This window comes from Salminus brasiliensis, chromosome 1 (assembly GCF_030463535.1).
Source record: "Salminus brasiliensis chromosome 1, fSalBra1.hap2, whole genome shotgun sequence".
Lineage (NCBI taxonomy): Eukaryota > Metazoa > Chordata > Actinopteri > Characiformes > Bryconidae > Salminus > Salminus brasiliensis.
The window spans coordinates 90570779-90594814 of record NC_132878.1 but is presented as its reverse complement, the minus strand read 5'-3'; the positions used below and the strand labels follow the sequence as shown (position 1 = coordinate 90594814).

At 41.8% G+C, this 24036-nt stretch overlaps 1 protein-coding gene across 8 annotated transcripts in view; it reads right to left on the bottom strand.

Moving 5' to 3' along the window:
* syngap1b (synaptic Ras GTPase activating protein 1b) overlaps window positions 1-24036 on the bottom strand; it is a 184557-nt gene that overhangs the window by 91565 nt on the left and 68956 nt on the right. The gene's annotated exons all lie outside the window — the stretch shown is intronic.

Below are 24036 nucleotides of genomic sequence, written 5' to 3'. Positions count from 1 at the left end.
TGCAGCTTAATGTACCGTCACTACCATCAGACCCACAATGACAGTTCTTCCAGTGCTCACAGATGCTGACTGACAGATGCTCACATGGAAAGTCAGCTCACTGATATTGAGGTACACTACCAGTCAATGCCCTCAGTTTTTTCAGTAGTCCACTGGCAGTGCTGCATGCCCCAGGCAAGCCTGCTTTGCTTATAAATTTCCTTAGCAGTGACTTTCTTCCTGCCACTCCACATGCAGTCAAACCTGCAGCCCCTGCAGTCTTCTCCACACAGGTGAAACTCAGACTTAGTCCCGTGTTAAGCTGAGCTACAAGGTGTTGACTCTCAGAAACCAGTCTTCTGATGCTGTTGTGGATTTGAGCCTGGCAGACCTCCTCCTGTACCAGTTCCCCAGAGGCTGTTGGTCTTTATCTGGAATTTCTATAAAGGTAAGAGCTCCGTTTTTAAGAGTTACAATGCACTGTCTGTATTTCTTTGTTAAGTGTCTTGTTTTTTAGCTATTATAAAAACAGTTCAGATGAGCAGTGTTGTGTAAGCACTGTGGTAGAGGGTACATTAACAGTTTTTTATGCAGATAAAGGGTTTGTAAATTGTTAACTGTTTACAATAATTGTCAAAGCCTAATTTACTTCATGACTTGTTCTATAAAAAGGCCCTTTTTCATAACTTACAATATTTTTTAGTTTTTAGTTAAGCCCTGCCAGTCTACTGCTTACCTTTGCTTGCTCTGAGGTCACTGAACAATGTACAATTTCAGGTACCTGACTGCTTGCATGTCAACAGAAACAGGAGAAATGTGGGCTGTTCTAAAACTTTTGACCTGTAGTGTAAGGGGAAACACTCCCTTTGAGATTTATCTGCAAACACTACTGCTTTAAGAAATATCCTGTATTGGAATTCTGCTCTGCTGCTCTGTACCTCCAGTGAATAACATGTCCAGCACCGCCCTCTGGCCAATAAGCAGCAAGTAAGGAGAGAGATCAGCGTCAAGCTTTAGCCTGACAACCCTTCCGCTCCCCTTCCTTTCGGAGAGGATACGCACCGCTGGGACTGCACCGCCAGGCTGCGTGCACATATTCAATTAGAAGAGCATGGCCGCAGCCTCCACAATAAAGGCCGAAGACAAGCTGGGGAGACTGAGACTTGCTGATAACACACTCTAACAACGGCCTGCTGCTAAAGAGACACGCCAGGAATACCAAGCATGCACTGGTCATTCTAGCTGGACAGGGCTGTCAAATCATCATTTCCCACACAAGCGTTCACCAGAGAGGAGCAGTAATATCGACCAAATAGTGCAGACGAGGAAAAGTACGGTTTCTGTACAAGTACTGGTTCAATATTAGGATGTAGCTGATATCTGGTGCTGAAGAGACGATGCATTAATTACTCAACGTTCCAGATGAGCAGACATGCTGTGCTGTTCACAGCTTTTTGCTTTCCACTTGTTTAACTTGTGATCAACTGCCAGAGCAGTGGACCTGTTTATTTTACAAAGTGAGCATTTAAAGGAGCTGAACTTGGTATATGATCATTTACGATTGTAAGGCACTAAATCTAACATTACCATAACACTCCAAGGCTTATTACACACACAGGTGTATTACTCAGGAACTACAGGGTCTTCTGTACAAACTGCTGGGGCTATTCTCTGGTAATAGAAGTTTGTAATAACACTTTTGGCCTGTCCATGGTCCATGGGCATTTTAAGAGGTTAAAGTAAAACAGCTGTGTGATATTACAACTGAAGGCTGTACTTTTTAAAATAAAAAAGGTTCTACATAGCCTCAAAAAACATTACCCTATCAGAAAAGTCATCAAAACTACATAAAACACTTTGTAAGAGCATAAACTTACATTATTAATTAAATCAAATGAAAATATTTCCAAGTAATTTCCTTCAGCTGAATTAAATGTAATTGTTCTTTAGATGTAAATAAATAAATGTAATGGATTAATTCATACATTCAGATATTCTTGTCCATTTTACTTCAAGATGACAAAATTCATTTATAATACTGTCATTCTCTCAGTCAAACAACCCTACTGATTCATTTTTTGTGTGAAATTCTGTGGCATAATAACTTTTTTAATATATTTTTTATTATATACACTCCTCCAAGCCAAAAATATTTGGCGTCCACCCTTTTGTTTCATCTCAGGGTGTGGTCAATTGGGTGTGGCCAAATTCTATCAGTGCAAATTCTTCTGGGAGAAGGACCTTTTCCCCTAACTCCTCCTTCTGGGCCTAAAGCCCCGTATATAACCCCGCTGTCTCAGTTTAACTTTGTTTTGAACAAATGTCACACCCACCTTCATCCTGTCTCTTCCATTTCTTCCATCATTCACCACATGAACAGGGGGTCTGGCTTCACGCGCCGACCACAAGAAAGCCAAAAATTAGTTCACCCTCCTGTTCTATCTCAGGGCCAGCAAGGCACAGGTGAGTTTTACATCCCCATGGACTGAGAGGCTCCTGTCCAAGAAAGAAGTCGCTGCTCCAAAACTGTCACCTTTAAGCTGGACTAAAGTTTTCAGCTGCCCATATGGGCAAGGAAAAAAACTTCTGGAGAAGAGTTTTATATTCAGATGAGATGAAGATGTTTAGAGGAGTAAAGGCATTGTGAACCATTCCCCCCATGTCCATACGCAGAGGTAGCATGGTAGCATCATGCTCTGGGGCTGCAAGTGCAACTGGTACATTGCATAAAGTGGATGGCATAATGAAGAAGGTGGACTACCTCAAACGTCTTCAGCATAACTACAAAGCATCAGCTAGATGATTTAAACTTGGACATAATTGGGTGTTCCAACAGGACAATGACCCCAAAAACACCTCAAAGGTCCTGAACTTGAACCTATGGAAAAAATGTGTGGACTGTATCCATGCCAAGAAGCCAATTTAATTGACCTTTATCAATTTCAATTGCCGAAAAGAGTCAAATATTCAACCAGAATTCTGCTAGAAGCTTGCTGATGGCTACCAAAGGCATCTGGCCAAAGTGCAACTTGCTAAGGGACAATTCACCAAATATTAGGTGTGCCGTATGTATTATGTATTATTCCTTAAATCAAAACATGTGGTCAATACAATAGTAACTTGTCCTTTTTTTACTTTTTAGTAACAATTTAAGCCAAAATAACAGATCTGCCCTTCTATTTAGGGGCACGAATGTGATGCTGACTGAAAATAGAGATGCAGCCTTTGATGCAACTTTTTCCGGGTATCAGACAATCCAGTAGGAAAACCTAATACACAGAGCAGAGACAACAGAACGCACCACTACACCTGTTTAGCTGGATAAATTACAGTTTACTATTTATAATAACATATATATTAAAAAAATATGATAATTTTTGCCACAGTATTACACTCAAAAAATTAATCCACAAGGCCTTAATCTCTTGGCAAGTTAAAATACGTATTTATTTTCAGCACCACTGAATTAATAATCCAAGTAAGTATTTACATATAACATATATAACATTCATAACGACAAAAGAAACCAATAAATACATTTCGAATCTGAACACATCGCATCCTCTTGTTTCATTGAGCTAGTTAAAAAATGATCCTTCTAAAAGTACAACATGCTTTTGTTATTGCCACCACAACTTCTTCACTGAAGTACTGACTGACACATTTGTAATTTCCTGCTCACGAAGCCGCTTTGTCCAACTTCATTCCTGCCCCCGCCTTTGGGACAAGTGCTCTCTGGTACAAATGACACCTCACAGAGGGCTCTGGTATGACATTCTCTTTCAGTGTCTCGTGACAACCTTCCTTTCTACCTCTGCTGCCACTGCCTCAGCTCAAGGTTTGTCAGGCATTGAAGCTCAGCTTGAGGCTGCAGACTATTTCCTGACCACGCTGCAGCAGCTGACCTCTGCAGCCCCTGGACAGCGCACCGGCAGCAAGTCAGCTCAGAGACGGGACAAAAGACAGCGAAAGAGGTAATAAACCGTCAATGGCAAAAAAAGATGTGTGTGGCTTTATTTCAGAGCTGCAAAATGAAGTATTGTATGTAGAAACAACAATAAAACTTCCTTCCACTTCCTTATTTACCATGGTGTAAGTCATCATAGCAGGGAAAGCTTAGAGCAATGGTGGAGGATATATTTTAACTAGGGTCCCAATCTGATTTTGTGGACTGGAATCGGGCCGATCCAGGCCTATTTAAAGCCGACAGCGGTGCGGATGTTCTCAGAAGGTAAATAAAGGAGTTGAAGTTCTGCAGTGTGGAGCGATTTTACAGTGGAACCTGAAAATAGACCATAATATCTGACCCTTTATAAAACTCTCACTAAAACGCTCTGTTTTACCAGCGGGAGAACCGGAGAACCGGCGCTCACCTTTATCCGTTTATAAACCGGCACTGAAGAACCCATTCAGGACAGAGTGGAGGCTAACGCTAATGCTAACACACACACACACTATAGAAACCCAATCACACACACACAGCACATTCACCCACTATAAACCCGTTATTACACACCAGTAGACCAACAACCACAGATATGCAGACACAAAGATCAGATTGGCATCAGATGACGCTCAGAATTAGGAGACTTGGATTTGGGGGATACCCCTGATCATAACCTCATTATTGTGGCATGTATTAAGTCATTTGGTGGAGCAGGAAACTGAAAAACTAAAGGTTGAATATTTGTATGTGATAAACCGTGTGTTTGTGAGGCTGTTCTCATTTCCTACACTCTTTCTTCAAGGGTTTCTTCAGTAAAGATAATGGTCCTACACTGAGCGATGCCATAGTAGAACCGCTTAAACACCATATCTTCTTCAGAAATGTCATTTTCACAGTTTTCATGAAGATTCTGACATTCACCTGTGTTTTCTCATTTGGGATGTGTTCGGTTTATGAGGACAGTGGGATCCACCATTGAGCGTCATAAGAGCAGAGATGTGAAACATTCTGCACTTTAAAAACACATCAGGAATCTGACCTAGACCTTCTTTTAGGACATTTTTCAAGAACACATTTAAGACAGTTCTTACGAAATTGGATATTTCTGAATGAGGCCTGGTGTTTGTAATATAGACGAGTGAGTCTAAAGAAGCTTCACTTCATGTAAATATCCTTTTACCATTTTCAGGACTCTTGAAACTGACTCTATTACAAACATGGTTCTTTACGGAACCAAAAGTGTCTCTTCTTTGGCATCCCTCAAAAACCCATTTACAGCACTTTATAGCATGTAAACCAGGACAACTAGGAGAACCCTTACTTGGGTGCCTAAATGGATCAGTACAAGTCAAAGAACCCTTTTAAGTAGAGTACAGCTTTACCTATACCATGTCCATTTACAACAGTGCTTACCATACTGCTTTTGATACGCTATATGGACTAAAGTATTGGGTCACCTGCTCATTTTTTGTTTCCTCTGAAATCAAGGCTATTAAAAATAGTGTATCTTGCTTCTGTTGGAGTAACTGCCTCTACTGTCCAGAGAAGAAGGCTTTCTACTAGATTTTGGAGGAGCACTGCTGTGAGGATTTGATTGCATTCAGCAACAAGAGTATTAGTGACATCAGTATGTTGGATGATCACCACCACACCTCATCTCCAACTCCTCAACTTATCTCAAAAGTATTGGATGGAGCACCAACCATCATTCCACAGAACACAGTTCCACTGCTCCACAGCTCAATGGTGGGGGGCTTTATACCCCTCTAGCCCACACCTGGCATTACACATGGTTTATGTTTATCTGCTCCAGAGAGTCCTATTCTATTGGCAATACTTCTCGACAGGGACTAGACAAGCTGCGTGTGTGTCAGCATCGGGTGCAACTTAAAGTAGCTGAATGAAGGCATTCATTAGAAGGGGTGTCCACAAACATTTGGGACATATAATGTAGCTATGTTATATAACAAAGCATAATTCCATTTAATTTACACTCCTGAACCAGTTATCGACGAGTTAAAGTCTGACAAAAAGTCCAACGATGTGGAGAAGAAGCATCTTTTTTCTTTCTGTACAAAAACAATAAAATTTCATCAAATTCAAATTTAATAATTAAATGTCTTCTCTTGATGGGAGCTTAAACTCATACTAATAATTCTAATACTAATAATTGCTTGCACCGGATATTCTGGCACAGCCGTCTGTCATCTTAAAAGATTCAGTTTCAGCCAAGTGGTAGAAGCTTAAAAGGGGCAAACGATAGCTGCCAAAAATTTGATGGCAGTACATGACAGATTAGAGCTCTCCAGGAGCCAGGGTTTGTGTACAGCGTTCTGAGTCACTCTCCAGTCGCATCAGACTCATCCGCCACTTTCTCACCGGATACCACACTCCAGACGGCCAGAAAAGACTCTCCGGTCCCTGTTCACTGCTCCCAGAATTCTCCTCTTTGAGGCTCCGTCTTGTTTTCCGGGGTCACCAGAGAGGAATCCATAACACATACACACACACAAACACACACTCACTAACATGAACACTCAGGGGAATGCATCTCCTCTGACAGTCTTTAAAAGGATGGCAGGTTTTCAGCACTGCAGAACGGATAAGTGGAGATGGACAATTTGGTGCAACCCTACCAGAGAGAATCTTTCACATGGAAGACAAGCTTTTGACACAGCCGTTGGAATCGGACCGATAACAAAACATGGAGCTATAGGCTTTCTTTTAAGGTAAAAGGTAAAACTTTTATTATGATTTATATTACGTACTTTATTATTATGACTCAGACTGAGCAGATAAACATAAACCACTCTGATCTGAATGGGTTCTTCAGTGCTGGTATAAAAACAGGAAGCCGAGCGGCGTTTCAGTGTGAGTTTTATAAAGGGTCAGATATTATGGTCTGGTTCCACTGTAAAATAGCTCCACACTGCAGAACCTCAACTCTTTTATTTACCTTCTGAGAACATCTGCATCGCTGCCGGCTGGACTATAATGTGCGTTAATGATGCTTTAAGGACATAAGATGGCGCTCTAAAATCTAAAATCTAATCTGGGAATAAAAGAAACTAATTTGGGATTAAAATATCCAATACCTGATCCACTAAAATATGCCTGGGTCAGCCCGGCATTCCTATAACTTGTATTTCATTAACTTCATCATTAATCGTATTATTCTGCATATAGAATCATACCACTGGTTAATATAACTGACCAAATAAACAATTATAAGAAAACCACTGTAATAAAGCCCTTCCCCTCTCTATCAAAGCAAATCCACTTGCCCTCCACGGGCCTCTTTCCTTTTTCATATCGGTCAAAAATAAATTATTAATTAAATAAAAGCAGCTCCTGGTGGAAGCCAATCTGTATTCAATCTGTCCTCCGAGCTCAAATGATCAGGATGATTCAGCACATCGTTCTCATGACAAAGAACGACTTCCTGAAGCTCAGCCCCCCCAGAGGCAGAACCGCTGGGGTACACACTTTCTTTTATACTGTGTGTTAATAACGAGCCCAAGCTGAAAAGAATACAGCATAATGCGATGCCAATGAACCTTACAACAGTAATGATTCCTGATGACTGATGATGATGTAGATGAAGGCGATGGTTTAATTCTAATTGTCAAAGGCTCTTAAGGTCAAAAATGCCTTGTTGTTTTACATCCAGACAATCTGTTATGGCTCTCTCGCCAAACAGAGTAGCAGTCAAAGGTTTCACACACCTGAGTGAATGCATATTTACATACAACCTCCTATTGTCAGTGAATTCAGTTGTACCCACTGCTGTCAGAGGTGTTCAAATTCACACAATCAGCTTGTATTTACAAGACAAGACAAGACAACACAGGACAAGACAACTATATTCACCATTATAATCCCTAACATCACCAAGATCACCATGTGCCAAACATTGGCTAGAGGGCTAAAGAGCAGTGGAAATGCATTCTATAGAGTGATGGAGCTCCATCCGATACCTTTGGGACGAGCTGGAGAGGTGGAACAAATGACCCAACGTGACCTAACTAATGCAGAAAAGTTCCACTCAGACAACAGATAACCAAAGGAATCTGCTTTGTCGTCAGAATAAATACCAAAGTTACAGCCCTTAAATTGTAGAACTGATTGATGGTGTTGGGTGTGCAGTCGAACGACTGGACGACTCTACTGTGACTCTGCCTATGCGGCTCTACATCATAGCATGGTAGCTCCCTGTGCCGGCCACTGAAGTGACTCTACAAGGTCTTAGACTAACCTGAACTGATGATCAACTAATAACTGATCCCCAACAAAGTTTTTATGTTTACCTTGATTATATTTTTCTAACATTACTGCTGCATTTTTGTGTATTTCTCATGCTACCATACTGTCGTTAGTTGTTTGGATTATCTTGATTAAATGTATTGTATGTGTTTATGACTAGTTAAGGACAAGTACTGGTAAGATTGGTACGATTATGCAGTGATTCTGTATTGCAGTGCCTCATAACTCCACCAAAACACTGCAGTCCAAGCCAGAGCTGTCCAGGGTGCTGAACCCACACGGCCACCTGAATTTCAGCACCCATGTCTCGGACAGCTAAGAAAATGCTAGATGATTTTATATCAGAGACCAACAAATAAACATGATCAAAAAATGAATCCAATATGATTCTGTAACAAATGGATCCAGAATCAGCACACATTTACACTGTAATGTCATGGTAGTTGTGTGTTTCTTCATGTGGGGCAGCAGAGCTGGTGTTTGAGTAGTTTGAGCATTATAGATACTTTGAGATGCTCATCTTGACTATTGATAATGCTCCTCATTAAAGTTTTGGAATGGTGTGAGAAGATAAAATATGGTATCTGTATTAGCTGATACAGGAATTTTAGAACAAAAGTATTAACAGGTCAAATAGGTTGTAGGATAGGGAAATTTAAACTGCCAGTGATATTTTTAAAGTAAAATTTTGTAACAAAAGTTGAACTTAAACTAAATAAAAATGATATAACAACTAGGATAAGTTAAATTAAAAAAAACAAATTGAATGAAAAATAAATACAATAAAATACAATTATATAATAATAATAATAATAATAACAATAATAAATAGAGCCGCAAGCAGCGATTTCCAGGTTCCAAGCACTTATTAGCCCACAGAGGCCATTTGCGTCAGTGTGGGACCATTCCTGAGACAGAAGCGAGCCACATTTTAAACTACCTGGTATTCTGATAATCCTGGTATAAGCAGGAAGTATGGAGTTAGAGGGGGAGAAGGGGGTAGCTGTTTATCAAGGAACCTTCAGGGCTGGGAATGGGTGGGGCTATAGACAGTGACACAGAAGTACACTGCAAGCATGAACACCCCTTCTAATACTACTACTACTACTACTTATAATATTAATAATATTAATAACAACAACAACAATAATAATAATAATAATAATAATAATAATAATAATAATAATAATAAATATATGTCATGTCAAAATGTCATGTCAAACCTTTTTATACTGATAAACGTTTGGAAATATTTATTTATTTATGGTGTTTTTATTGCAGAAAGTCTTGTTTTTATTTGTAATGATACTTTTTAATAAACTTTAATAAATATTTTTTTCATTACAGTTTGCATAAGAAAAGAAAAAGAGGTGCCACCTTTACCAGCCACGTATTTTACATTATTTCTCCCCCTACTCTCTCTCTCTCTCTTTCTTTGCCTCAGCAGACAATTGATGGTACTATCTTAAGAGGCTCACAGACTCCTGGGGACAAGCCGGCTTCTCCTCTAGTCTACCCGCTGGCAGCACCGTTCGCCTGCTTCAGACGCCCATCCTGCTTCCCCAAAGCCCCTTCTCACTCTCCTCCCTCACTTCTCCCCAGGAGAACTGTAAATAAACATACCCCACGTGGGCTCTTTGGATGGCACTGCTAATCTTTGTATGCCTCTTGTTGCCCGCTAGTTCAACAGCACCCCGCAACGTGAGATTAAACAGAGACGGGGTCGCATAGGGGTGAGATAAACCTCAGAGTGAGACTAGAGTCTATCCGAAAACTGCTGAAACAACTAGAGATTACATAAGAATGTGTTATTGTCTGGTTGAGTATAGCTGTGGATGACACTGCGTCAGGTCAGTAGTTGCATATGTGCCTAAAGACGTCATAATATGTTAGCCCAGACGATACTGGTATCTATGTTGTGGTAATTTCTTGTTTTTGACCTTAAATGTCTTTACAAAAGTCATTTTTATTAGAATTTTATTTCAATTAGGTTTTAAGAGAGGAATTACACAAGATACCTCACTGCTATACGATGGGTCATTTGGCTTAGAGAACAAAAATACTCCAATAATTCTCTCACTGAATAAACAGATTTCTCAAAGCTTCACTTCAGAAATCAGGAATTTCTCTGATATTCACTGTAAAGATGTTTAAGAGCAATGTAGTTGCTGTTATTGTCAGATATTATTTGTCTAATATGGGCTTTAAAAAGATGCGCTAATGTTTTCTTGACAGCAAAGGTTTCCTCCCATACAAAATCCACCCTCTGCAGTCTCTTTTTGATGGTATCTTGCGGCCTTCTTGCGGCCTTCTTGCGGCCTTCTTTTGAGCTGAACTTACAAAGATGGTCTGATCTGGCCATGCTGGCAGTTGTTTTAAATGTTCTCCACTTGTAAATGATTCAGTGGACAGTGGAAGAGCTCATTTGTAATTGTTCTGAGATGTTTTTAAACCCTCTTCCCAGACTTATCTGCATCTACAGCCTTCTTTCTGAAGGCCTCAGGGAGCTCTTTGGGTCTGGCTATGGTGATCTTCATCAGTCACTTCATCAGTCAAGAGCAAACCAAGCTAAATGTCTGAGGTTTAGATAAGACAGGCTCCTTCAGAATCTTCTCTAACCGTGTTCTAACCATCTGCAGCTGATGTTCTGCACCTGATTCTAAGATAGTAATGTGTGTGTTGGGGGGGAATCCCTCACAAGAAAACTGCTGATTATTAAAGACATATTTTTTGAGTTGTATGAGATTTGTTAGATTGCCTCGATCTCTTAATATTGTCTAAATAACAATCAAATGTCCATATCTTTTAATATGTTCAAAAAGGCTTTCATGAGATGTGCTAATTTTGTACATGACTGTAAGTACATCCATGCTCTGTAACCCTGTTTTAATTGGCATATAGTTTCCACTCTTTGTAAATGATCTTTTGCCCTCTTAAATAGGCATAAATGGCTTTGCAGAAAGCGAATAGGCTCCAGCTCCAGCTCCAACTCCAGCTCCAGCAGCACTGAGACAGGCCTGGTCCATATCTTTACTAAAGGCTATGGTAAATTTACGCTGCAACGTACAAAAGGAAAGTGTAACTTGGCTGTTGGCACTTGAAATGTGCAAGTTAATTCTGTAACTGCTATCAAATAGGAATATAAACCACTGCTTGCTTGGCTCAGTAATAATATGGCAAGCCTCGAAGAGAAATTGCATCATCATAGTGGATATGAGGGCTATTTATATGACGAATGAAGGGTACATGAAAGGTTGCTGTGTATTTACATGTGCAGCTGTCATGCTTTAAGTTAATGACTGCATTTGGCTTTCAAAGTACAAAATAAAATCATTGAAAAAACTGGAAAATCCCACAGCAAACAAGGAACGGAGAGGCAATTCCAATATACACTGTATGGCCCAATGTTTGTGGACACCCCTTGTAATAAATGCATTCAGCAGTTTTAAGCTGCACCCATTGCTGACACAGATGTGCAAATGCATGTACACACACACACAGCTTGTCTAGTCCCTGTAGAGAAGTACTGTCAATAGACTCTCTGGAGCAGATAAACAAACATTAATGTATTGGGACTATGCCTAATGCCAGGCGTGGGCTAGAGTTTGTTTATCTGCTCGACTCCAGCGAGCGACCCAGCGAGAGTTCAGAGACTGCTGTGCTCTAGTCTTTGTGGAATCGTGGCTCAGCGACAGTATTCCAGACAGCGCCATTCAGCTAGACGGGCTAGCCTCGTTCAGAGCGGATAGGAGCGCGGCTCTGTCCGGGAAGACCCACGGTGGAGTCGTGTGTGTTTACATCAACACGGAATGGTGTAACAACGCTGTGACTGTCGCCAAGCACTGCTCTCTGCTGGTGGAGTTCATCATAGTCAAGTGCAGACCTTTTTATTTATTTAGTTAATGCTAAGGAGGCACTGTGGGAACTGCACGGGGGCATCAGCGATCTGCAGACCAAACATCCAGACGGACTGTTCATTGTCGCCGGAGATTTTGACCATGCAAATCTCCGGTCAGTCCTCCCTAAATTCCATCAACATGTGGACTTTGCCACGAGAGGAGCGAACGCGCTGGACCTTGTTTACACAAACATCCCCAGTGCGTACCGGGCGGAGCCCCGCCCCCACCTCGCGTTCTCGGACCACATGTCTGTGTATCTGACTCCAGCTTACACACCCCTCATCAGACGCTCCAGACCAGTTCAGAAGCAGGTGAGAACCTGGTCGGCAGGAGCCATCTCTGCCCTTCAGGACTGTTTTGAGTGCACTGCATGGGACATGTTTAGGGAGGCTGCGACAGAAGGCGACTCTGTTAACTTGGAGGAGTACACAGCATCAGTCACTGGCTACATCAGCAAGTGTATTGATGATGTCACTGTCTCCAAGACCATCACCACACGCCCAAATCAGAAGCCGTGGATGACTCCTGAGGTGCGTGCGCTACTGAGGACCCGCGACTCGGCCTTCAGAGTGGGTGACAAGGCGGCCCTAAGGAAAGCAAGAGCCAAATTGTCACGAGCCATCCGAGAGGCAAAGCGCGCACACGCCCAGAGAATCCACAGCCACTTTAAGGACACCGGTGACACACGGCGCATGTGGCAGGGCATCCAGGAAATCACAAACTACAGGACAATGCCACCGTCCTGTGACAGTGATGCCTTCCTCCCCGATGCCCTGAACGACTTTTATGCACGGTTTGAGGCACAGAACAACACGTTGGTGAGAAAGACCACACCCAAGCCGGACGAGCAGGTGTTGTGCCTGACTGCAGTGGACGTGAGGAAAACTCTGCGCAGAGTCAACCCACGGAAAGCTGCAGGACCAGACAACATCCCCGGCAGAGTGCTCAGAGAGTGTGCAGACCAGTTGACGTCTCCCTGCGCAGCTCCACTGTCCCAACGTGCCTCAAGACCACCACCATCGTCCCCGTGCCGAAGAAGTCCACGGTGTCCTGCCTCAATGACTACCGTCCCGTAGCTCTCACGCCCATCATCATGAAGTGCTTCGAGAGGTTAGTCATGAGGAACATCAAGAACCAACTGCCCTCTTCATTGGACCCCCTGCAATTTGCATATCGTCCCAACCGCTCCACGGACGATGTCATCACCACCACCCTTCATCTCTCCCTTACCCACCTGGAGAAGAAGGACACCTACGTCAGAATGCTGTTCATAGACTTCAGTTCAGCATTCAACACCATCATCCCACAGAACCTCACCAGGAAGTTAAGCCTGCTGGGCCTCAACACCCCCCTCTGCAACTGGATCCTGGACTTCCTGACAGGAAGGCCCCAGTTAGTCCGGTTCGGGGACAGCAGCTCCAGCACCATCACCATGAACACTGGGGCACCTCAGGGCAGTGTACTGAGTCCTCTGCTGTTCACCCTGCTGACTCATGACTGTGTTGCGAAACACAGTTCTAACAGCATCATAAAGTTCGCCGATGATACAACTGTGCTGGGTCTCATCAGCAAAGGCGACGAGTCAGCATACAGAGAGGAGGTGCAGCAGCTGACAGACTGGTGTACACTCAACAACCTTCACTGGAATGTAGAGAAGACCAAGGAAATGGTTGTTGACTTCAGGAAATCAAGACCGGACCACTCTCCGCTCAACATCAACGGCTCCTCTGTGGAGATCGTTAAGAGCACCAAGTTCCTTGGTGTCCACCTAGCGGAGAACCTCACCTGGTCCCTGAACACCAGCTCTACAGCCAAGAAAGCCCAACAGCGTCTCTACTTCCTCCGGAAGCTGAGAAAGGCCCGTCTCCCTCCACCCATCCTCACCCTCTTCTATAGGGGAACCATAGAGAGCATCCTAAGCAGCTGCATCACTGCCTGGCTTGGGACCTGCACAGCCTCTGACCGCAAGTCCCTCCAACGCATTGTGAGGACAGCTGAGAAGATCATCGGAGTCTCTCTCCCCTCCGTCATGGACATTTACACCACCCGCTGCATCCGCAAAGCAACCAGCATTGTGGATGACTCCACCCACCCTTCACACAGACTGTTCTCCCTCCTGCCATCAGGAAGAAGGTACCGCAGCATCCGGTCCAACACGACCAGACTCTGCAATAGCTTCTTCCCCCAAGCCATCAGACTCCTCAACACAACTCAACTTATGAACGGATATCTTTCTGGTACATGTACACTCTCCCTCTCTCTCTCTTTCCAACCATTTACCCCAGATAACATGGGAAGCATTTTTTGCACAAGCATTTGCACTAATAACTTTACTACCTCACTGGACTCTATTTATTGCACATTGCACAACTTGCACACTACAGTCATTATTTATTATCCTCTGTCTGTACTGTGTTGTCTGTCCGCACTTGTTTGTTTGTGTTGCACTTGTGTCTTGTATGCACTGTCTATGTTGCACCATGGTCCTGGAGGAACGTTGTTTCGTTTCACTGTGTACTCTGTATGTAGTTGAAATGACAATAAACCCACTTGACTTGACTTGACTTGACTTGACTTGAGGGGTATACAGCCCCGCAGCATTGAGCTGTAAAGCAGTGGAGGAACTGTGTTCTCTGGAATGATGGCTGGTGTGCCAATGAGGTGGGGTGGTGATCATCCAACATCCTGACCTCACTAATGCTCTTGTTGTCTAATGCAATCAAGTGCTGGATTTTACCTTTGTTTTTAGAAGAAACACTGAATGAGCAGGTGTCCCAAGAGTTTTGTCCATATAGCATGTTAAATTTCCGATCTAATAGTCCGTATGGATCATGGAGGAACTCTGCTGTTGGAGTTTGCTGATTGAGCTTAAAGGAAATTAAACCTTACATTGACTTTGCCTTTTACTGAATGACTTCTATTCTGAAAAATAAAAGAAAACATGGACTGGCACATTTGTATCATCATGACATGAAAGTCTGAGATGGTCTTTTGCACATTTATCTGGTGACAATTCTCCTAAAATGGTCTATTACTGAATTGAGAAGCACTGCCAAAAGAAGAGGATGCTCTGGAGCAGTCACACACAAGCCGAAGGTCAACATGCCCAATGTTAAGAGCTGGCTAGAGGGGTATAAAGCCGCACCAACATCAACCTGCGGAGCAAATCCTTATGGCAATGCTCCAAAATCTAGTAGAAAGCTTTCTTCCCTGGACAGTAGAGTCAGTTACTCTAACAAAAGCAGGATCAGCTCTTTTTTAAATACCCTTAATTTCAGAAGAAACAATGAGTGAGCGGGTGTCCCAATACTTTTGTCCATATAGTGTACGCATATAACTGATTCAATACAAGCTGACATTCTGGGCTTGTAATAAAACCAAGGAATGAAAAAAAACACCACTCACCCATCTATCGTTGCCTACATCCACATCACTAAACAGAGCTGTGAATGGGGAAGCAGTGATGTAAAAATAAAAAGGCTTTCAGACACTAGCATGTGCATCTAGTAACTTAGCAACCAGACGAGTTACAGAAACTTAGCAGACACAAGCTCCTCTCAGTTAGAATAAAAGTGTTGATTGCTTAATGTGCACTGCCGGGACACCTCGCTTTTCCAGCATGTCCTTCTTTGTTGTCTTGTAACATCTTATAGCATGAAATACAAAACCCAACATGGGTCCATGTTTTTTTTTGGGGGTAGAAATAGAGCAGGGGGCTACAGGTGGTCCAGCGGACTTAGGTGCTGTCACTGGGGGTCCAGGGTCCAGGGTCACTGGTTCAAATCCCGTTCACGCTGCTAGCCATCGGCAGCCGGGCCCAGAGAGAGCACAATTAATTGGTCTTGCTCTCTCTAGGGTGGGTAGATGGCGCTCTTTCCCCACATCACACTAGTGCAGTGCCAGCCGCCATTGGTGTCAGTACGTCAGAGCCAGGAATGCAGTGGATTCGGCTGCGTTGGTTGCCTGGTGACATCACATCGACAGCAGTTCGAAAAAGATGTGTGACTGGCTGGGCACGTGTCATAGGGGGCATGTGTTGGTCTCACCCTCACTAGTGTCAGGGGTGTTGCATGTGATGAGTAGTAGGGGAGAGAATACACACGGGTTGGGCAACTGGCAATCAAAAATGCTAAGAAAAAATAAATTACCACTATACACTATATACTATATATAAAATTTATATATAAAAATAAATTATATATATACACAATATAAATAATAGAAGTAAAAAAACACAGTAACAATATTATTTACAGAAAATTGCAAATTGACCCTTAAGAAAGGAAAATTGGATTTTTAAGCTTTTTACAAATCTCATCTCTGTAAATACATGCCCAACATTTTCTCATTTATTTGCCATCTTTATTTATTTATTATTGCCTGAAATCAGTCGAAGTGCTACACAAACATTACTTTTTCCAAAAAAATAGAGAAAGAAATAGCCCTTATTGCTCATTTTAGTTAAAATTTGAACTACGTTATCTTCTGCATGATCTCCAACTTTGTAGAAGTATACTGCTTTTAATTGGAACACATTCCTACAACAGCTTTTCCTATATTATGTCTCATTCACCTTCACCATCTTCCTAAGAATTATCTTCAATTTGTTCTTTGGAAAAGTCCTAACTGATGACTGCAGAAAACGTAAAAAAATGGACAGTGTTGAGACTGTATTTAGTTTAAATTGTGTTTCTTTAAGAGCAACAAAAAGAAATATATAGCTTCCAGAGTTCCCTGCACTGTTGTGAAAGGAGAAAGGATAGAGAACCCAACTCTGAGATTGCTTCACTTTGCAACTCATCTGTAAATAGCATGAAAGTCTGTAAGTAAACAGAGATTCTTATATATGACATTGATTATTTCTGAGCCTTTCACGATACAGCGTAACGTCTCTCAAAAGTGAAGCAACCGCAAGTCTAGTGCCTCTTCTGGCTGGATTCAGTATTATGTATAGCTCCGCCCATCCTCAAATCTTAACAATTTAAATCTCAATTAAAAAATCTCATTGTTCTCCTCCAAACTGTCTTTCCATCTCCAGTCACTAATTCCAGCAGCTAGTTTTCTCTGTGATAATATTGGCCCATTTCTTATTTCCCCCTAAAATTCGGTGTTTAGACCCTAACCCTGCTTAAGGTGGGGTTACACTCAGAAATAAAGTGATTGACAGCCTTGGCTGGAAGAGACACCCTTTTTGTTCATTACATGGAGTAGTTGTAGTGGGACTTCCATGAAATGCACGCTTACTGTTAAAACTTTCCACTTGCCGGACAAACTGAGAATCCAGAGGGAAAATCTGCTTTGCTTCTGCGCTGTAAGCTCAATGAAGGTGGTCTGAGACACTGGTAAATCATGGTCCTTTGATTTTTTACTGCGCTATTCCTTTAGCTGAGCATTTTCATGTGTCTTTTTCTTTGTGCATTGAAAGAACACTTGGCCAGGCAGCAGTGAAAACAAAGCATTTTGCAAATTTCATAAAAAGGAAGTGTGTCCCCAGCTTTTCACAGTCAGTGTATTTATAACTGTGAATGTAATTTTACAAGAACCCTGGCGATGTGTTAAGTGAATCAGTTTTCGGCCAGGTACACCAAGAGCTGTGCGGTATTTCAGCTAGAGCAGTAGTTCGGTAAGCAGTCCCCAAGGATCTCCGGCTGGTCCAGATTTTTTACTTCAGCTCCAAGCACACCTGAGCCAGGTAGAATGTGTGAATATCAGATTCAGGGAACTGGAACAGAGCAAAACACTGAACCACGGCTCCACGAGAAGTCTCTTAGGAATAGTGGTGTACATCATCTAAAGTACACAGAACTCGGTGAACGGTAGCTAAATGTCCTGAACCACAGCTACATGAGATGCTGCTGTATGTTTGTAAGTCTGTTCCGCAGTGCCTGGAGCAGTGGTTCACAATATACAGTATAAAGCACAGTACAGTAAGCTGTAGTTCAAATCTTACATAACATGTGCTTGCGGTTATGCTTGGACACAGTTTTCACATATAAAGGGGACGGATGTGACGCTGTCACATAGCCTTTATCGGTTCTAAAGATAATGGGCCTCATTCACTTCCAGTCTTCCTAAAAGAATCTGAGATTTGCTCTGGAGAAAAGTGTAGTCCGATTCATGTGTTTCAAGGTGCTTTAGAGTTGTTCACAGCTCTGCTCAAATAATGATGGATCATATTATCCTCATGAACTGATGGCATGTCAAGTCAAGTCAGATTTATTTGTATAGCTTTTTACAACTGTTGTCGTCACAAAGCAGCTTTACGTAATTAGTAAAAGACAAAGACAAAAAAAGAAATAACATAAGACATGAAGGATCAAAGACCCCCAGTGACCCCCCCCCCCTCCCAGTGAGCAAGTTTAGACTCACTCACTTAACACAGTCGAACTGGATCCACAGCCCTCTTCTAACACTCCTGAGAAGGCAGTTAGTGGCCACTAGGGAGTGCAGAACCAGCCAGGAACATAGAACAGAGTCTAGTGATGTCTTTACAATTTCAAAATCCTATGTGAAGTCTAAAAACCATGTAATTTAGTATTCACCTCATTTTGTAATGTAGTTAAACGGCAGTGTGCCATTTGTTGTATAAAGCACTGTAGAAATAGACCTGAACTTCAACAGGAGAGACTGGATCAAGGGGTCATGCTGCTGTGGTGATTCTTATAAAGTGTGTCTTCTCTTGTTGAAAGGATGTCTTCTGAAACTGGTCTGATGGAAGGCTTATAGTATGACGCCGAGCCTTTCGACACTTAAAAACAGACAATCGCATTTCCAAGCATTCTACATTTCTTAAAATACACACACTGCACATGCACACAACTGCATGATATGCCAATGCCGTAGGAGACGTGTAAAGGTAATAAGAAAAAAAGGCTTCAACCATGTTGTTAAGAACTTGGTTCCTAAATTAGGAGCCTAAACCAGTAGAACTCGAAACCCACCTGGTCTACATATAAAAGCGAGAAGCGTGAGAAGTTCCAAAGCCTTTCTTGATGAGTGCGTTGTAGCGCTCTCAAATGTCTTTCAAAAAAGCCCTACAAAACTGTCTCAAAGTGCTCTCACTAAGACTTTAAACACTCCCACAAAAGGAAGGGATTGCACCTCTCAGATTTGGTGGCTGCTCAGTCACTGGTAGCTGTGGCGTGCTGAAACTCTTTCTTTTGACAGGGTGGTGGGTGGCTCAGACAAGGCTGGCACCCACAAGCTGCTTCACACATATCATAAACTCTGACTGATATACAGTGGAAAATCCTGTATCAGCCATTACTCACTTCTCTGACTCAATAAACACACAAATAAATATATAAGAACTATAATTACAGGCCTTAGCTCTCTCAGTATTCATTTACTTTGGGTCTGAATTTAAAAAATGCATTAAACCGTATATTAAGTTCTTTTTACACACACTTTTGTCAATTTGGCTGTGTAAAAGAGCAGATAATGCAGGGACATTGTGGCTCTTGTTAAGTGAAATTGTGTAATGTATTAGGGGTGGGCTTGGTTATCTGGATATCCTCATTTGAGCAATAATTGCATTAGGCATGTGTTTGAATAAGGAATATGCAGCTGAGACTGTGTCAAAAACATACATTTGCCTTTACAAAATGAGTGACCAAGAAGTGCAAGAAGGAAACCAGTGAGAGAGGCCACCAAGACACCTATGAGTACTCTGTCTGAAGGAGTCAAAAGCTTTAGCAACTGAGACTGGAGAGACTCTGCGTACGCTGACTGTTGACTGGGTTTATTCCCAGTCCAAAAAAAGGAGAAGTGGCAAAGAAATTTAATATATATATTAACCCCTAATATATATATATATATATATATATATGGGATGCTCCAAGGTCGATTGGAGTCAATTGGAAAAAGGTTCTTTAGTCTGATGAGACCAAAATTGAGCTTTTTGGCCGTCAGACTAGACGTTATGCTTGGCGGACACCAAACACTTCATATCACCACAATCACACCATCCCCCCACCATGAAGCATGGTGGTGGCAGCATCAGTTTAACTCCTTCAGAGCAATCTTGGTGGTGTCTTGGTGGTCACCTTCTTGCATGGTCACTCAGTGTGTAATTACGGCCTCCTCTAGGCAGATTTACACATGTGCCGTGTTCCTTCCATTTTTAATGGTGAATTTAACTGAACTCCAGAGGATGTTCAGTGGCATTGGATTTTTGTCTTTGTATTCATCCCCTGACCTATACTCTTCAATAAGCTTGTCTCTGAGTGGTACAGAATATAAAAGTCCCATTAGTTACCGTTAAACCTTAGTACATTCAGCCAGTTCAGTGCATAAGCATCACTGTCCTGTCTGTTTTCCTGAGTGTTAATTAACATCATCATTAACACCATCAGCAAGGAAGGTAGAGTAGCCGAACTGACACACAAAAAAACACACACACACACATACAGACACACACACTTAGACAGTCACACAGTCACACATCTAGCACATCGCCCCTACGCAGAGTGGAGGATAGCATAAATCAGCCGCTGATTAGACAACTTTTAATAAATTAAAATATTGTCAGGACGTTAAACACATTCATCAGGAATTTCCACATCCCAGAAAGCCAGTGCTCAAAACACAGCCGTGAGCAGTGTGTTAGGATGCATAAATATTTCCTTAGCCTGTCTTGTTTCTGATTGTAAGTCATATTAGTAATATATGTATGTAATATTATTTAAGACAAACTCATGATGTCTTGTTTGTGCTTAAATAACGTACACACTAAATGTTAGCCATGAGTAAATATGAGCTGCGTTCCAGAGCCTAGTCAGCAGATGAGGTAGGCTACATTTCTCAGGCCACTACGTTTCTAAAATGTTAGAAAACGAAACCTCCAGAGCAGAGTTTGTTTAAAACTGTTAGTTTATGATATGTGTGTTATGTTCCATCTGTGTGAGCAATAGGATACTACAGATATTTTCAGCCAGACAATGCAAAAGATAAGAAGATACTCTATAAAGACAAAAGTATTGGGACACCTGCTTATCCATTTCTTCTTCCAAAATCAAGGATGTTAAAAAGATTTTATGCTGCTTTTGTTGGAGTAGCTGTCTCTACTGTCCAGGGAAGGTTTTCAATTAGACTTTGGGAGCACTTCTGTGAGGATTTATTCATTCATTCAGCAATAAGAGCGTTAGTGAGGTCAGGATGTTGGATGATCACCACCTCACCTCATCACCCAACTCATCCCAAATGTATTGGATGAAGCACCAGCCATCATTCCAAAGAACACAGTTTCACTGCTCCGCAGCTCAATGCTGGGGGCTTTATATTGCTCTAGCCCACACCTGGCATTCTGGATGGGGCCAATAGGTTCATATTTATCTGCTCCAGAGAGTCCTATTCTATTAGCAGTACTTCTCTACAGGGACTAGAAAAGCTGTGTATGTTTGTGTATTTGCACATCTGTGTCAGCAATGGTTGCACCTTAAAGTACCTGAATGCATTCATTAGAAGAAGTGTCCACAAATATTTGGACATATAGTATATTTAATTACATACATTAAAAAATCTATTTACAGTATATATCAACAGTCTGTAGCTTTTTTGAGTCCAAGAACAAGAAATTACAACAAAATATAAACAGCACTTTCTTTCAGCAAATGAGCGTAATTATCTAAAAGCAATCGATCTATACAAAATTATAGCACGCCTTCGTTACCACTGACGACTCCTACAGCTTAAAATGTCTCACACGCCTCTAAAAACCAGGAACCCTCCAAAGACCTCTCAAAAGAACTCGACGACACAGGCTAGCAGTCTCTCTGTGTGTAAAGAGGCAAATCTCAATAGAACAGTCGGCTCAAAATGAAGCCATAACAAAGCAGGTCACCATGTCAGTGCGCTGAAGACTGAATCCGTCCTTACAGCCCGTGAATCCATCCCCTGTCTGCATGCTGTCGTCTAACACATGCTGTAATGTCATTTTCTGCAGCGCTTTATTCAGGCTCGTGGGTCTAACATCACTTCTGGCCGGCTTTTCAGACACGGATTCAGCTCAGTCTCAAACTGCATTACACTGTGGATGAGGATTCAACACTTAAAGTTTTTTTAGGCTGGAGGCCGAGTTAACCTGTGCTGGTATAAAGCAGCAGACTGAGGCTATTATCAGTGAGTACAGCTATGAGCAGCAGCTGTCTTCACACACTGATATCGGACTTCACGAATATCGGATATCAGACTGCTCTGACCCAAGAAAAAGTTTGGTGAAAACTCAAATTTGCTCCAAATGGTCCAGAAGTTAAGATGTGGGAGTCAGTGGTTCAAATCCTGGGTCATGCTGCTTGCCATCAGCAGCTGGAGTCAGAAAGAGCACAATTGGCCTTGCTCTCTCAGGAGTGGGTTGATGCCACTTCCTCTTCACATCACTCCTAGTGTGAGGCTGGTCAGCGCAGGCGTCTGTTAGCTGTTGTACTGGAAGTAGGGAGCCAAGCTGACCTCTGAGCCCTGGCTACCTAATAATGCAGCGTCAGTGACAGTTTGAAAAGAGGTGGTGGCTGGCTTTACATGTGTCAGAAGAGGCGTGCTAGTTCACTCTGCTAGTGTAGGAGCGTTGCTAGTTCACATGAATGGGAATTGGGTGACTGGCCTTCCAAATCGGAAGAAAATCTCGCAAAATTAGCAAAGATTATAAAATAAAAATACAAGACTAGGGATATGCAACAGGATCAGTATGTAATCGTATGTAACACAATGATGATAATTGAAACGAACAACAAAATTGAAAGCTGAACTGCTTGCTAAATAATCTAATATTAAATATTAAATATAATTATTCTACTGTTTCTGCTGTCTGTAACATTCTCAGCATTTTACTTGCAGTTTAATCATTCTGATGGTTTGGTTGAGCTGTAAAATTATGAAAATTGAGCCCTTTCTTCATTACACTGGAAAACATCCTGTTTTTATGACATGTAAACCATGTGAAAGATTTAGAATCAGGACAATATCATTATCATTATTTATAGACACCCGAAATCTTGCTTGGTTTCTGCAGTTTGCTCTTTTAGGCTTTGCTGGATCTATAGTTCCGTTACAATCGACTTTCTGTCCAAATTAAAAGTGATAAAATGAAAATGCTGAAAAAGAATATTTGTGAGGTACAGCAGCCCGTTTCCATCAATGAAAATGTTATATGTAATGAGGTCATTTCTTGCAAAAGACTGTTGACATAAGTTTTGGTTTATGGATAAAAGAATGCTATGTGTCATTTCATGTGCAGCACTGTGCATTTTACTGTAGTGATTGAGATCTTGTGAGCTAGTCTGAGGAACAGAGCTTGGTTCCAGGTTTCTCCTGGACGCCCCCATCAGCATGGATGTGTTCAATTCCATCAGCAGCAGCAGCAGCAGCAGCAGCAGCAGCTCACCTGATTTACCATCATTAAGCCCTGCCATGAGTAGAGCTTTACCAACAATTTCCATTTTCATCCTACATTGGCAAACTTTCCTAAGTGTTAAAAGATTTGTTGTAAACAAATCAATGGTAACATAGCTCAAGAAGCTGAGATAGCGAGGTGAATTTTATGTGTTTAATTTTTTATTTGAGTGACCACAGCTTTAAGCAGACGATTATTTTCCAAAGTGGCTTATATTTGAATACTGTTACACAGGTAGGAGTTAAGGGTTTTGCTCTAGGACTGACCAGGGAATGGAATCCTAGTTTGCCACAGGGAAGGCAGTATTGTTACCCACTTCACTATACCCACCATTTCCTTTTGTTAGTTTCATTTAGAACAAGAAAACACATGAATTGGAATAAAGATCCTCTAACAGTCAAGTTTTATAGTAATTCAGTAAGTGCTGAAAAACATCCAACAAGCATGAAAGCTTTGTGCATCTTTTATATAGCCATTAAAACATGGTAACATACAGAAAGCATTATACACAGATTATACAGCTTCATGTTTTTTACTGTGTACAGCATGAAAATTGATATGTT